The sequence below is a fragment of the Gopherus flavomarginatus genome, chromosome 12 (genome assembly GCF_025201925.1).
Source record: "Gopherus flavomarginatus isolate rGopFla2 chromosome 12, rGopFla2.mat.asm, whole genome shotgun sequence".
Classification (NCBI taxonomy): Eukaryota; Metazoa; Chordata; order Testudines; family Testudinidae; genus Gopherus; species Gopherus flavomarginatus.
Window position 1 is genome coordinate 8,412,477 of NC_066628.1, and position 14,862 is coordinate 8,427,338.

At 53.6% G+C, this 14,862-nt stretch overlaps 1 pseudogene; it reads left to right on the forward strand.

Annotated features, from left to right (window-relative positions):
- Positions 1-6,879, forward strand: LOC127033141 (butyrophilin subfamily 2 member A2-like; annotated as a pseudogene).
- Positions 6,880-14,862: the final 7,983 nt, after the last annotated feature.

A 14,862-nucleotide genomic window follows, 5' to 3' on the forward strand; every position in this document is an offset into this window, starting at 1 on the left:
ATGGAGTGAACTGGCCATGGAGACTCAATTTGCCTTTTATCTCCAGAGCGGGTCTCTCCAAGCCAGAAGTGAAGAAGATTAACGGGTCCTTGAAGGGGAAGGTTGCACAGCCATGGACTGTGTTGCACCTGCTCTGAGGCTGGGAGAAGTAGAGGAATTCTAACTCCAGGCTCATCAGAGCAGCGACTCACCAGCAAGAACTTATAATAAGTCACTAAATGAAATATAATCACGTGAAATTGTTTCTCTCCAGGTGTGAGAAGGGGAAGTTCCAGGAGCCAGAGGAGATTTCTCCTGAACTGGAAGAGTGAGTCAGTGGTTTCTCACAGAAAACTATTGTGCTATTGGAGGCTCTGAGGAAGTTCAAAGGTATCTAGGAGGGGAAATTGGGATAACTGTCTGAGACTGTCAGAGGCGAATGGTGCTGGTCAATTGGTTCATAATTAGATTATGCTTCTATTTAATTGTTGAGTGAGAATGGCACATACTTGGGGTGCAAATAACTCAGGTTGATTAATTCAACCCCTTATTTGTTCCAAAAGCATGTCTTGCTATTACAATTACTGCGAAAGTAAGAAATGACAGACATACTGAAAGAAATACTGCCCAGCTACCTTCTCCTGGGGCATAGGCAGGTCATGATACATTTCTTCTATGATGCTCTAACTACCCCTTACAATGTCTTACATATTATACACATCCAGATTATATGTTCTTTTCCAAAGCCAAGTCAGGCAGTGCAAACGCACAATCTCAGTTTGTCCAAACTTATGCATAAGGAATGACCCTTGCATCAATTCTCAAAACTTAACCTAATAACTAGTGGAAGGCAGACATTTTGAGCAGATGTAGCAGAGACCCAGGCATCAGGATGTCTCCCATTAATTCATGACTTACCAAAGGTCACAGCATTAAACCTCACGAATAGCAAAATGGTCAAATTTGGGGCACCTGAGTTTCTCTCTCCCAACTAGAGAGCTGCAGGGCAGGTGCTCCAGAGCTGTGCAGCTTCCACAGCTGCAGGTGAAGTCAGTGGGAGCTGCAGGTGCCCAAACCCACTGAGAGCCAGGCCCCAGGTGTTTAAAGCTGGACCCAGCCAATCACTCTGCTCTGATCCTGTATGGCAGCTAGTCTGGGCCAAATGGGCCATAGGGAAGGAGAAAGCCGCTTCCCCACAATGAGGGATCCCTCCAGCACAGGAGCCTCTTGTATCTCCTTCCCAGCAGCTGCAGGCACAAGGTGTGTTCCTGAGAGGGCTGGGAATGGGGTGGGGGTGGTGAGAGCGGGTGGAAGAGGGAAGGGGTGGATGAGGGACAGCTAGATGTTGTCAGTGTAAAGCTGGACCTCTGATACTTTCCACGGTGGGCAAGACACACGGGGGCCATTGAAATAGGGATGTAACTCTGGCTGGCTTCAGAATTTCTGTAGCCTGTGCCAAGATCTGTACCGGCCCCTGCAGCTACTGAATAGCAGAATCACTAACTGCCTCCTCTCTCCCTTTTTGCCGGTACAGGGGTGAATCTGGCCCATGGAGCCAACCTTCCCCCTGCCTCAATTTCCACATGGATAAAATGATTTTATTATTATTCCTATTTCTGCCTATTGAGGATGAGGCCTCATCGTGCTGCTCTCTGTAGAGATGCTGAGTAAACAGACCCAACAGCTTACAAACAGAGCCAGGATTTCACACACTCTCAATATCCCGTTAGTGTCAAAAGGACCCAACTGGGTAAAGTTACTTTTATGCCAAAGTCTTTGCGTGATCTGGGTCTAGGTTATGACAAAAGGCAGTAAGTGAATGAGAGAAACCAACTGGCGTGTGAAGGGTGGGAGGGAATGATGAGGGAAAAGTAAATCACATTTACAGATTGTCTGTCCTGGGATGGTTGTGAGGCTGCAAGGACGTTGGTTCCAATGCTGGGAGATGCCTGAATGAGGAAGGAAAGAAAAGGTTTCAGACCTTTTTATATTGAAGACCTGAGTGTGTCTCTGTCTGTTTCTGTGTCATGATGAAAACACAGGTCTAGGAGTTGAGAGTGGTGATGCTGTTCTAATATGAAAGCCTGAAATCTCACCTCTCTTATCCTTTCCCTCTCCAGACACTCTGCCGTCTGCACTGGAGACAAAAAGAGGGCACACAGACAGGGTAAGGTTGCAGGTGGAGATTGTCTTTAAATTCTGAGAAAATTCTAGTGCAAACATCTTCATGAGATTGTAGCTAAAGTTACCAACCAAACCAACAGCAACCATGACACACACAGCCCTACAAATAACACATTAAACAGTGAGGAGATCCAGGGGCACTGGAACAGGGGGGACCAGAGGGCCAGGCCATACCACTTTTAAAAGTGGGATGATCAGGCCCCCCCAACTTTTTAACAAGGGCATAGTTTGGGGGCAGGCAGTGTATGATTTAGAGTTAGTGGGGCCCTGCGCGCAGCTTCATTTTGCGCCCCCCTCCCCCAGGACCCAGCCAAAAAAAAGAACATTCTCTCTTATCTTCCCCCCCTCCCCGTTTTTCATTCTTTTTTCCTTCATCCTCCTCCTATATTATAAGTAATAGGAAGTAAATGAAAATAAAGAGAGGTACCTTGATTGGGGCAGGGGGTTGCGGTGCAGGAGCAGGTGTGGGGGTTGGGCTCTGGGAGGGAGTTTGGGTGTGGGCTCTGGGCTGGGGCAGGGGTTGGGGTGGGGGGGTGAGGGGTGCAGGTTCTGGGAAGAAGTTTGGGTGCAGGCTCTGGGCTGGGGCAGGGTGTTGGGGTGCAGGAGGGGGTTGGGGGGCAGCGCTTATCTTGGGTGACGTGGCCGCAAAAGCGACTGGCACACCCCTCTGGCAGCGGCTCCTTGGTGGGTGGGAGGGCACGGGGGGTCTCTGTGCGGCACTACCAGCAGGCACCACCCCTGCAACTCCCATTGGCCACAGTTCCCGGCCAATGGGAGCTGCGGAGTTGGTGCCTGGGGCGGAGGCAGTGCATGGATACACCCACCTCCCCCAGGGGCCATAGGGATATGCCGGACACTTCTGGAAGCAGTGCAGCATGGAGGGAGGAAGGCAGAGCAGGCAGGGAGCTGCCTTAGCCCTGCTGATGGCACATCTCTGCGTGCCCCGTGGGAGGAGGAGGGCAGGGGATCAGGCAGCGTGTAGAGCCGCCTCCCCTTCCACACACTCCCCCCGCCAGGGGTGCGCAGAGACGTGCCAGGAGGTAGCCACTTCCGGGAGCGGTGTGGGGCACTGGCCAGAACATGCAGGCAGTCTGTCTGCCTGAGCCCTGCTGCGCTGACGCATTTTGGGGTCCCCCGTGTCGTTGGGGGCCCTGTGGCACCGCACAGTGTGTTTAATGGTAAATCCGCTCCTGGGGGCAGGGGACTATGTTGCCCCCCGAAACTGCAAGCCTTGGACAGGCCTGGAGCCAGGGCCATCCCTAGCTAGTCTGGGGTTCTATGCAGCCCCCCTGCAGTGGGGGTTGTGTGGGGCCCCAGGCCTCCATGGGTGGGGGCTGGTTTGGGGGCAGAGGAGAACTACCCCCCAGCACTCACCGATGGCGTGGCTCGGGTCGTGTTGCTGCACTTCCTGCCGCTGGTGAGTGCAGGCCCGACCCTGCTGCGGTCCTCAGGCAGTGGGGCCAGGGCTGGGGCAGGGGCTTTGGGGAAGGGGTGGAGTGGGGGCAGGTCTGGGTTGGAGAAGAGATTGGAAGAGTGGGGCTAGAGCAGAGCAGGGATGGGGGGCTTTGGGTAAGGGGTGGATTGAGGGCAGGACTGGGGCAGAGCAGGGGTGGGGGTTTGGGGAAGGGGTGGAGTAGGGGGGCTGGGGCGGAGCAGAGATGGGAAGAGTCAGAGCAGGGGCGGAGGCCATGGGAGAGAGGTGGAGCAGGGGCTGGAGCAGCACACAGCTGCATACTTGGCATATGGGTAAGGACGGCCCTGCCCGGAGCTTCGCAGACAGTTTCTGTGCTTCATGCTATGGCAGCTGATCAGCTTCCCCCCATGATGCACAGACCCTGCCCGTGGCACCAGCCTCTTCCTGGTCCTGGCCCCTCTCCATGGCTCCACCCTTGCTCCTCTTCCCCCAAGGCCGTGCCCTTGGTCAGGCCACAAGCTAGAGGTGGGTTCTCAGCCAGGGAGCCCGGGACACGCTGGGGAGTCCTGAACCCAGTGGTGAGCTGGAGCTGGTTCCCACCAGTTTGTGGGAACCAGTTGTGAAATTTAGAAGCTCTTTTAGAACCAGTTGTCCTGCAAGGGACAACTGGTTCGAAAAGGGCTTTTAAATTTAACAAAAGCCCCAGCAGCTCCCTGCCCTTTCCCCGGCCCCAGCTCACTTCACTCCGCCTCTGCCTCCTCCCCTGAACGCTCCCCGGGCTTCTCCTCCCGCTCCCCGGCTTCCCTCGAATCAGCTGTTTGAGCGGGAAGCCTGGGAGGGCTGAGAAGGAAGCGGCAGCTTCCTGCAGGTGAGCTGGGGCAGGGTGGTGGGAGCGCGAGGAGGGCTCCAGGCACCGCACGGCTCCAGCCTGGCCTCCGATCCCATCCCCAGGCGGCGCGGCTCCGGCCCGGTCCCAATTTCGGCCGGGTAGGGCGGCTCCGGCCTGGCCTCTGGGCCCAGCCAGCCGGGAGGCACGGCTCCAGCCCAGCCCTGGTCCCAGACAGCTGGGCACCCCGACACTGGCCCCGGCCAGCGCCCCGGCTCCGGTCCCAACCCCGGCCGAGCGGCCCAGCCTGGCCCTGACCCGGCCCGGCCCCCACCTCCAGGCAGCACGGTAAGGGGGCAGGAAGCAGGAAGGGGGTGTTGAATAGAGGGCAGGGGAGTTCGGAAAGTGAATTAGTGTTGGGGTGGTCAGAAGGCAGGGAACAGGGGGATTGAATGGGGGCAAGGGTCCCGGGGGAGCAGTCAGGAAGGAGCAGGGGTTGGATGGGGTGGTGGGGGCAGGCAGGGGTTCCAGGGGCAGTCAGGGCACAGAGAGAAGGGGTGGTTGGATGGGGCAGGGGTCCTGGGGGGGCCATCAGGAATGAGAGGAGGGGTTGGATGGAGTGGCGGGGGATAGGGAAGGGGGGTGGATGGGACAGGGGTCCCAGGGGGGAGCTGTCAAGGAACGTGGGGGGTTGGATGGGGCAGGAGTCCCGGGGGGGCATGACTGCCTCGTGGGGTGAGGAAGAGGGAACCGGTTGTTAATATTTTGGCAGCTCATCACTGCCTGGACCCTCCACCTGCCCTGGGTGGCACACTCCAGGGAGTGGGGACATGGGCCAGGGACTGCTCTCAGGCCCCCTGGACCTCGGCCCAGGGCAGGTGGAGGATCGAGGCGCTCCACAGCAGCCAAGGCTCCCAGTCTTGTCTGAGGGGGCGGGACCTCGGTGAGAATAGAAGGTGTAGGATGGGGCCATGGAGGGGGTGGGGCCACAGGCTTCGGGACCTTATTTCCCCCCCCCCAAATTCTACCAAGATTCAGGAACTCCTGGGTAGATCCCAAGCTGATGTCACACAAAAAATCCTGACACCAAGGTTAGTGCTGAGTTCATGCCCACGCGGATGAACAGAAACACTCACTGAGCAGCCTGTGAACAGAGCTCTCTGCCCTGAGTGCTGACACATCCCTCTGCTTTCCCCCGGTGCAGGGAGTCTCCCCCATTGCTCTTCTCCAACATCCTGCTTCTCCTTTGGGCAGATCTGGGCTCTCCCATTGGAGCTGCTCACTGCTTCCTGGATAGGGGAGATGCTCTCCCTGTGATGCTGGTAGCTCCTCCTTTCCCTCTAGGCTGGGGATGGGGTTACCCCACCCAATGCCACCTCCTACTCTCTGGTATTAAGCAGCTCTTCCCCAATGCTGCACCTTCCTCTCTGTTCCCTGGCCTGGGAGTGGAGGCTGCATTAGGGGAGGGAGCTTCCCTCTGGGGTTTAAAGCTGGTACCTAATTTTTCTGCTCCCTTCTCATTAAAAGCTTCTGACACCTTCCTGTCTGTGTCTGTGCTGCTGGGAATGGAGCAGCCCCAGAAGGGGGAGCTGGGAGCTGAAGCCTCTGCAATAAATGAGAAACTAGTGAAGTGGATCCATTACAAAGGCATAGGAACTGCAGTGACATCCTTGCTCAGTCTCAGGTGCCCAGGACAGAGGCAGCTCTCTGGGATCCAGGCCAGGACTGTCCCAGCCAGGACGGGGCTGCTGGGGAGTGTGAGAAATGGTCCCAGCCTCCCCCAGGGCCGAGCTCTGCCCCTAACACTCTGATTCTCTCTCTCCAGCGAATGTGACTCTAGATCCAGACACGGCTCATCCCCAACTCGTCCTGTCTGGGGATCAGAAAAGCGTGAGATGGGGACACACATGGCAGGATCTGCCCAACAACCCTGAGAGATTTGACCCTGAGCCCTGTGTGCTGGGCTCTGAGGGATTCACCTCGGGGAGACATTGCTGGGAAGTGGTGGTGGGGGATGGACGATACTGGGCTGTGGGGGTGGCCAGAGAGTCTGTGAGCAGGAAGGGAGGGATCAGCCATAGCCCTGAGGGGGGGGATCTGGACTGTGGAACGGGACTGGAGTCAGTTCCGGGCTCTCACCTCCCCTGCAGCCCTCCTGCCCTTGAGCCGGGTCCCCAGCAGGATCCGGGTTTGTCTGGACTGTTACCAAGGGCAGGTGACATTTATCGATGCTGGTGACGAGGCCCCGATCTTCACTTTCCCGCTGGGCTCTGTCCCTGGGGAGAGAATCCGACCCTGGCTCTGGGCATGGAGATCCCGGCTCAGCCTGTGTCCCTGAGACCTGGGGGAGAATATTCCACTGGGGACCCTGAGATCAGCCTCTCTAGCCTCACACACTGAAGGACATAAATCCACACCATGTAGAGGTCAAGCATAGGAGTTTATTACACACAGCGCTGGCGGAGTGTCACCTTGCTAATTAGGCTCAGAGACACTGCCAATCTGTTGATTACAATAGAATATATAGATTTTTCCATGGGCAGGGGAAAGTGACAGGGTAGGCAGTTCCACACCCCGGGATAGGTTTTGCAACAAGACAAGATAGCACATTAGCCAATGGTTAAAAGGTTACATAATGTCACCGTCCATGGTCTCAAGTTAGCAAGTTAACATTTAGTTAATACTTTGATAAAATGTTATTAGTATAAAATATGTATGTTGAATTCTGATTTGGGGTCCATAGGAATGGAGCAACTCCTTTGATTGTCAAACAGGTACATTCCTGGGGGTTAAAGCAAAGAAACAGTGAAAGTATATGGCAATACAAATTGTCTCCTTTATGTCTTAAGGCAGGCACTGGTCCCTGGGAAGGGAGGTGGAAGGATGCCATATCTTATACCGACATGTGCCAATTTTCGTAAACTCAAGATTGGATCTATGGGAAGAACGTTCCCTACAGAAGAGACTGATACAATAGGAACATCAATCTGAAACATTGAATGAAACATAATTATTCAGTTATTGCTTCAACATCTGGCATTTCTCCTGACCAAGCATATCTTAGCAAAGGCAGTTATCTTGTTTACCCCAGCTTTCTCTTAGCTGATCATTATTTGCTAGGCCTCTGGTCTCTTGACCAACTCTGGATTTTGGGTCTGAGAAAGAGCTGGCACAATCTATATGCCAGGTTGTTATATAAAATGCACATGGATTTTAACCCTTCACACACCATAGTCTCTGTGATCATTGCCTGTGGAATTTCTATCATGCCGTCTCTATGACCCTGGAGGTTGCTTCCAGTCTCAACTCTGCACCGTCTGGACTGTCAAAGCACAGAGAGCATTGAGTGAGCGTGGTAGAGAAGCCGATCTCATCACTGCCTTCAGTGCCACTGAGACATGGGGTGGAACAGCCCAGTGGAAATGGAAAAATGGGTTTCTCTAGCCAAGTAATCCCAGCACCTATGGCCTGGAGGACTCCTGTCTACCCAGCCTCTGGCCTCTTAGCTCTATGACCCCTGGAAGCTCCTCTCCCATCCCTCCGTGCAGCACCAGGGATGGGAGGGGGTGGGGGGGAAGAACCCCTGGAGCTGCAGGAAGAGCAGAGGGGCCCTGAGGGGCAGATGTGGGGGCTGCAGATCAGAACTGAAGGAGGGGCTGGGGGCAGAAGTGATGTGGGGTAGAATTAACAGCCAAGCTGGGGACAGGCAGATGTGGGGGTGGCAGGGACACAGAATTAATTGGAGTTTTGGGGAGAAGCTGGAGGCTCCGCACCAGCAGGGATACTAGCAGAGAGAGAGCCAGGGACTGGGGAGTGTGCATCACCCCAATATCCAGTAGAAATGTATGCCTAGCATAGACACGACCTACATTGACAGAGAGGCAGTAGTTAGGGCAACAAAGAATTCTTCCCTTGACCTACCTGCATCTACACGGGGGTTAGATCAACCTAATTACATCACACAGGTGTGACAATTTTCACAGTTCTGAGTAATGTAGCTAAGCTGACCTAAGGTTTAGGGGTGGACCAGGCCTCAGGATGAACAAGGGTATGTCTACACTACAGTGAATAGAGTGGCACCGCTACAACGCTACAGCTGTGTCCCTGAAGGGCCCTAGTGTAGATGCATCCTGCATTGACAGAAGGTTTTTCCATCGCTCTAGTTAATCCAGGGGTGAAAGTAATTTACAGGATTTACCGGTACTGCCGGAGTCCTGAGGGGGGCGTGGCCTCATCCGGAAGAGGCGTGGCCTCTCAAGATTTAAAGGCTCTGGGGCACCGGCTGTGGCTGGAAAACCCAGGGCCTTTAAATCAACCAGGGGCAAACTAAAGGGCCCAGGGCTCTGGCCGCCAGGGGGAACCCTGAGCTTTGCAGGGCTGAGGCAGGGATTTAAAGGGCCCAGAGCTCCTGCTGCTGAGAGGAGCCCTGAGCCCCTTAAATCCTGGCCCCAGTCTAGCCGCCAAAGCCATGGCTGGGATTTAAAGGGCTCTGGGCTGCCCGCAGCTGCGGGGAGCTCTGAGCCCTTTAAATCCCGGCCACAGCTCCAGCGGCTGGAGCTGTGGCCGGGATTTAAAGGGCTGTGGTGGTTCAACCACACTACCAATAGCAGTGTGGCCGCGGCACCAATGGGGCGGCTTGTGCTAGCCGCTGGATTACAATCCAGCCCCACTCCTGCCTGGACACCTACTGTGTAGACAGACCCTGACTCTGAGCTTGTGTGTCCTTGTTTGTTTCCTTCCCCCTTTTCTTTTCATTCCCTTTCCGTTTCTTTACACCCCACTGCTCCCGTTCCCTGCCTATGTAGTTCCTGCTTCCTTCTTTCCTTATCTTTCTCCTGCTCCTCCTCCTGGGCTCTCCTTTCTCTTCACCCCATTCTGTACCTGTACAGCTGATATGAGGTTGGATACTTCTGACACAGAGAACAGAAGCCCAGAGATCCCAGCAGCCATGGCTTCAGTGGTTCCTGTCCAGGAAATCCAAGAGGAAACCAAATGTCCCATCTGTCCACAGTATCTGACGGACCCAGCGACCACACACTGTGAGCACAACTTCTGCCGAGGCTGCATCACCCAGCTGGGCTCGGCCCTTTGGGCTGCCCCAGCTGCAGAGCCTGAATCCAGAAAGTGCTCTCCAGAGTAATTGTCATCTGGCAAATATAGTGGGAAAAATCAGACAACTGGATTTCAAACCAGGAAAAGAGAATCTGTGTGAGATGCAGGATATTCTGTGAAGAGATTAGGGAAGCTGTGTGTGTGGCTTGTGAGAGATCCCTAGAGCACAGATCTCACATGGTGCTGCTCATGGAGGAGGCTGCCCAGAAATACAAGGTAGGACACACTCAGAATCTCTGAGAGCCACAGAGTCTCCCAATTTCCCAGATTTTCTCCCCTGATTTCTGGTTCCACCCAAATCTCTGCCCTGCAGGCTCCTTCCTCTAGGCAGGTGCAGGGAGCCCTGGCCACTGATGCTGCCCCAGCCTGTCAACCCCGCACTGTTCTTTAGAGAGAGGTGGGCACCAGAGCTCTGGGTGAGGCACTTTCCTTGCACAGAAGATTGAAGGAAGATGTGTCCGTCCTGCTGCCAGGCAGGAATGGAAGGAATGAGCTGCTCCTACCACATCCCTGACAGCCCAGGCACTGCCAGCAGGGCATCCACATTAATCATGGACACGGCCGCCCTCGCTTTGCTGCATGTAACATACATGAGTGGGTTTAAACACAGGTACTAAGGGGTATTCCCTAGGGACCCAACTCTGGAGTCACAGGATTAAAACAGATCCTCAGGTTTCATCATAAAAAAATCAGCAATCAAAAAGGAACCTTCTAGCCCCTATGATTGAAAAGATACATTTGAAAATGTGGCCTGAGTATAACTGACATGGAGATCCTGAGCCAATAGCTCTGAGAGGAGGGAACTGCCCCGTCCATCGCAATGGGCTTGTCTACTCAGCACAATTAGGTTGACTTAAGTTAGGTCGCAGGTCCTTAAGTTACAGGCACTGCAGGAATTAAATTGATTGTTGATGTCCATGCTGCCCTCCTGCCACTGGTGCAAGGGTGCGTTCACCAACTGACATTTGGCATTGTGGGGCACTGACAGCCAGAGGGTGGGGCATTGATAGCTGCTCGGGGCTCACGGCTGGAGCCCACCCTCACCCCGTCCATGGACTTGGAGAGGAAAAGTGAAATACTAACAGCCGTGAAACTAAGAAAGTCAATTTCATGGCTTGTAGGCTCCCTGCTGTGAAACAATCCTGTCCCCCGGGGAGGAGGCTCCAGCTGTGATTCCAGGTACCAACTGACAGCTGGGGGCCCCAGCTGTGAGCCTGGAGCCTGGCTGACATCTCAGGATATCAGCACTTGGGCCGGAGGACTCCAGCATTTAGCCCAGCTGTCAGCTGGGGTGGGGGTGGGGGCAGCTGTCAGCCCTGCGCAGATGTGAACGACTGCTCTGGGGTCCTCATCCACCATAGGGGTCAACTCTGCTCTGCACTCACCAGCAGCTCCCCACCCTGCCTCCCCACCCCCAGCTTACCTCCACTCCACCTCCTCCTCCTCCCCCGAGCACGCTGCATTCCCACTTCTCCCCCTAGCTCCTAGTGCTTGCGCCACGAAACAGCTGTTTTGCGGTGGGAAGCGCTGGGAGGGAGGGGGGAGGAGGGGGAATGCGGTGCGCTCCCGGGAAGAGGCGGGACCAGGGCAGGGATTTGGGGAAGGAGTCCAATAGGAGCAGGGAGGGGGTGGAGTTGGGGCAGGGGCTTTGGGGGGAAGTGGTTGGAATGGGGGCGAGACAGGGGTGGAGTCGGGGCAGGGCTGTGGGTGTCAAGCACCCACCGGCGCCGGGAAAAGTTGGCACCTGTGTCATCCACCACTCTCCAGCTGGGAGCTAGGGGCGTGTGGCAGGCAGGGAAGAAGGCAGTGTGCCCAGGTCCCCGTACCAAACAGCTTACAGATACTGAGGTTCCTGCCCCAAGGAGTTTGCAGTCTATAAAGATGAGTAGAGACAAATTCCCCCTCCCCTCCAAATAAGCATTTGTGCATGGACTTTATTTTCAAACATAGTTTGAGAAGCTTTTGAATTTTCTCTTGTTCTAAGATTGCATTTACCCAAAATACATAACAGCCCTTTGACAGAGGCAGACCTTTTTTAAAAAATTGGATTTCTACCCAGGACCATGGTTGAACTCAGTGTCTGTGTATTACTCAGGTTCAATGGCTGCAAAATTCAGTTTTGACGCTCTCTGAGTCGTTGTTAGCTAGCTTTCAACCAGGGCTGCCCAGAGGATTCAGGGGGCCTGGGGCAAAGCAATTTCAGGGGGCCCTTCTATAAAAGAAAGTTGCAATACTATAGAATACTATATTCTCATGGGGGCCCTTGCAGGGCCCGGGGCAAATTGCCCACTTGCCCCCCATTCCCCTCTGGGTGGCCCTGCTTTCAACCCCTACGCTTCTCTCTCTCTCCACATGCTCAGTGTAGACCAGCCCTAAGATTTAAGGGAGAATGAGTGAAAAAAGAAGACCAGGAGGTTACACATCAAACACCAGGTATAACAGGATTCAGATAGACTCATAGACGTTAAGGTCAGAAGGACCATTATGATCATCTAGTCTGACCTCCTGCACAATGCAGACCACAGAATCTCACCCATTCACTCCTGTAACAAACCCCTAACCTATGTCTGAGTTACTGAAGTCCTCAAATCGTGGGTTAAAGACCTCAAGCTGCAGAGAATCCTCCAGCAAGTGACCCATGCCCCACGCTGCGGAGGAAGGTGAAAACCCCCCAGGGCTTCTGCCAATCTGCCCTGGAGGAAAATTCCTTCTCGACTCCAAATATGGTGATCAGCTAAACCCTGAGCATGTGGGCAAGACTCCCCAGCCAGCACCCAGGAAAGAATTCTGTGTAGTAACTCAGATCGCATCCCATCTAACATCCCATCACAGACCACAGGGCATAGATACTCTGAGTTTAACTTTAACAAGTAAAACCCATGGCTAAAACATTCTCCCAGGGTCACCAGCCACCGTTGCCGGGATGCCCCTTTTCATGAATGCAAAACGTGCTCTCCTGTTGGCTTCCTGAAGGATTGCAGGGTGCGGTTCTTGTCCCTCAGTTATAGTCCAGGAAACTGCTGAAGCACCCTCCCCCCACCCTCGTTTGTTCTCCAGGGTGCTCTTTCTGTTGGCTCTGTGTGCCACTGGCTCTCAACCTTTCCCGACCACTTTAACCCTTTCAGGAGGCTGATATGTCTGGCCTACCCCCAAGTTTCACCTCATTTAAAAACTACTTGCTTGCAAAATCAGACGTAACAATACAGAAGTGTCACAGCCCCACTACTACTTAAAAAGGGGTTCCTTTCTCATTTTTACCATATAATTTTATAAAATAAATCACTTGAAATATAAATATTGTACTTTCATTTCAGCGTATAGTCTATAGAGTAGTATAAGCAAGTAAGTGTCTGTATGACATTTTAGTTTGTCCTGACTTTGCTAGTGCTTTTTATGTAGCCTGTTTTTAAACTAAGCAAATCTCTTGGTGAGTTGATGTACCCCCGGCAGACCTGGGGGGGTGGGGTGAAGGGGGCACGGACCCCTGGCTGAGAACCACTGCTATATATGCAAACAGGACTTCAACTGTGTTCACTTACAATGCTTCATCTACATGGGAACTGTGGGAGAGAGATGATTAGATATCCCTTGGTCTGGCAAAACTGGTTTGTCAACCCTGCCTGGATTCAGACTTTAAAACAGTTTCTGGTATACAAACATAGTTCATCCTCTGCCCACTCGTCTTGCAATGATCCAGAGGACCAGTGTGACATGATCCTTTATTAGCAACCTCCCATGACCCATGGTGGATAAATACTATGAAAATAATGCAGGAGGGGTGGTGAGTTTGTCAGGCCTGATCCACATTGCCATCAATAAAACAATGCATCCTTTCCCCTTCAACACTGAAGGGCTCTTAGTGTCATACCCGTGGGTGGTGGGTGAAATCCCCCTTCGGGGAGGCTAGTCCCCTGGCCCCACCCCTTCTGCCTGAGACCCCACTCCTTCCAGCTCCCCACACCCACAGGAGCCCCAAGCCCTGCCACGCCCACCGTGGCTGGAAGAGCACTGGCCTGAGCAGCAGCCCGACCCACAGGCCGCTGAGCCGCCCGCCACCACACCCTTGAGGAGGGACACAGGGAGCAGTGGGAACTACCCAGGTGGGCAGGTGGAGCGGAGAGGAGGGACTCACCAGGCAACGTGCAGGCAGTGGCAGCCTCAGGAAAGGAGTGAAGCAGGGAGGAGAAGAGGCACAGAAAGTCAGGACCACCACAGCCAAGGTGTCCGGTGGCAGGTCGGGACCACCACAACCAAGGTGTCTCCCCTGGCCTATTATATCTGCTGCCCATGCTCAGACCTAAGGTGACCAGATGTCCCAATTTTATAGGGACAGTCCTGATTTTTGGGGCTCTCTCTTATATAGGCACTTATTACCCCCCACCCCCGTCCTGATTTTTCACACTTGCTATCTGGTCACCCTACTCAGACCAGAGCTGCCAGCTCTTAAGATGGTTAAAGAAAACAGTTTGACAGCATTCTGTCTGGCAAGAAATCACTTCTCAATAGTTGTGGTTGTGAAATCCTCATTTCTTTATTGTCCCCACTTCTCTATTCCTTATCTATATGGTCTCTGTCTGGTTCTTTGATTGTTTCTGTCTGTTGCATAATTAATTTTTCTGGGTGTAAATCAGTTAAGGTGGCGGGGTATGGTTGGTTAGAGAATTTTGTTACACTATGTTAGGATTGGTTAGTAAAATTTTAATAAAATGATTGGTTAAGGTACAGCTAAACCGGACTCAAGTTTCACGATATAAACTGGAGTCCAAAAGGAAGTTCTTTGGGAACCCACTTCAGGACACAGCTCAAGATCAGAGCCCCCCGACCAGAACACCCTGCCACAGCTGGAGTTCCCCAGATGACCTGACCCAGACTGGCCAGCAGGAAAAGTTTGTCTGGCCTGTTGGGAGTGATGAGCATTATCTGCTTAGCGTGTGTGTTCTGACTGTTTTGGTCATTGCTAATTGTGGTAAACCCAGGACAAATAGCTACAAAAGGGAGGGGGGAGTAATTAGTCCCAGGGGGTTAAAAGGCCTCTCCCAATCCACTGAGGAGAGATAACCACGGGGAAATAAGCTACAGCTGGAACAGGAGTTACCAGGGAACTAATTAGGTTCAGCTGGCTCCAACTGCTGGAGACCTTTTAAAACCCTCCCCTGCAGGGAAGGGGGGAGTGAGCAGGAGCAAGGAGCAGGACTTGGACTCCCTCCCTCCCTAGGGGGGAAGGAAAAGAAGCACAAGGGATAGACTAGGGAAAGGAATAGCTAGACACTGTGCTACCATTAAGGATTTGCTTTGCCCAAGCCTGTGTCTCCAAGGCTAAAAAGGACTGGGCCTGCTGAGGAGAGGA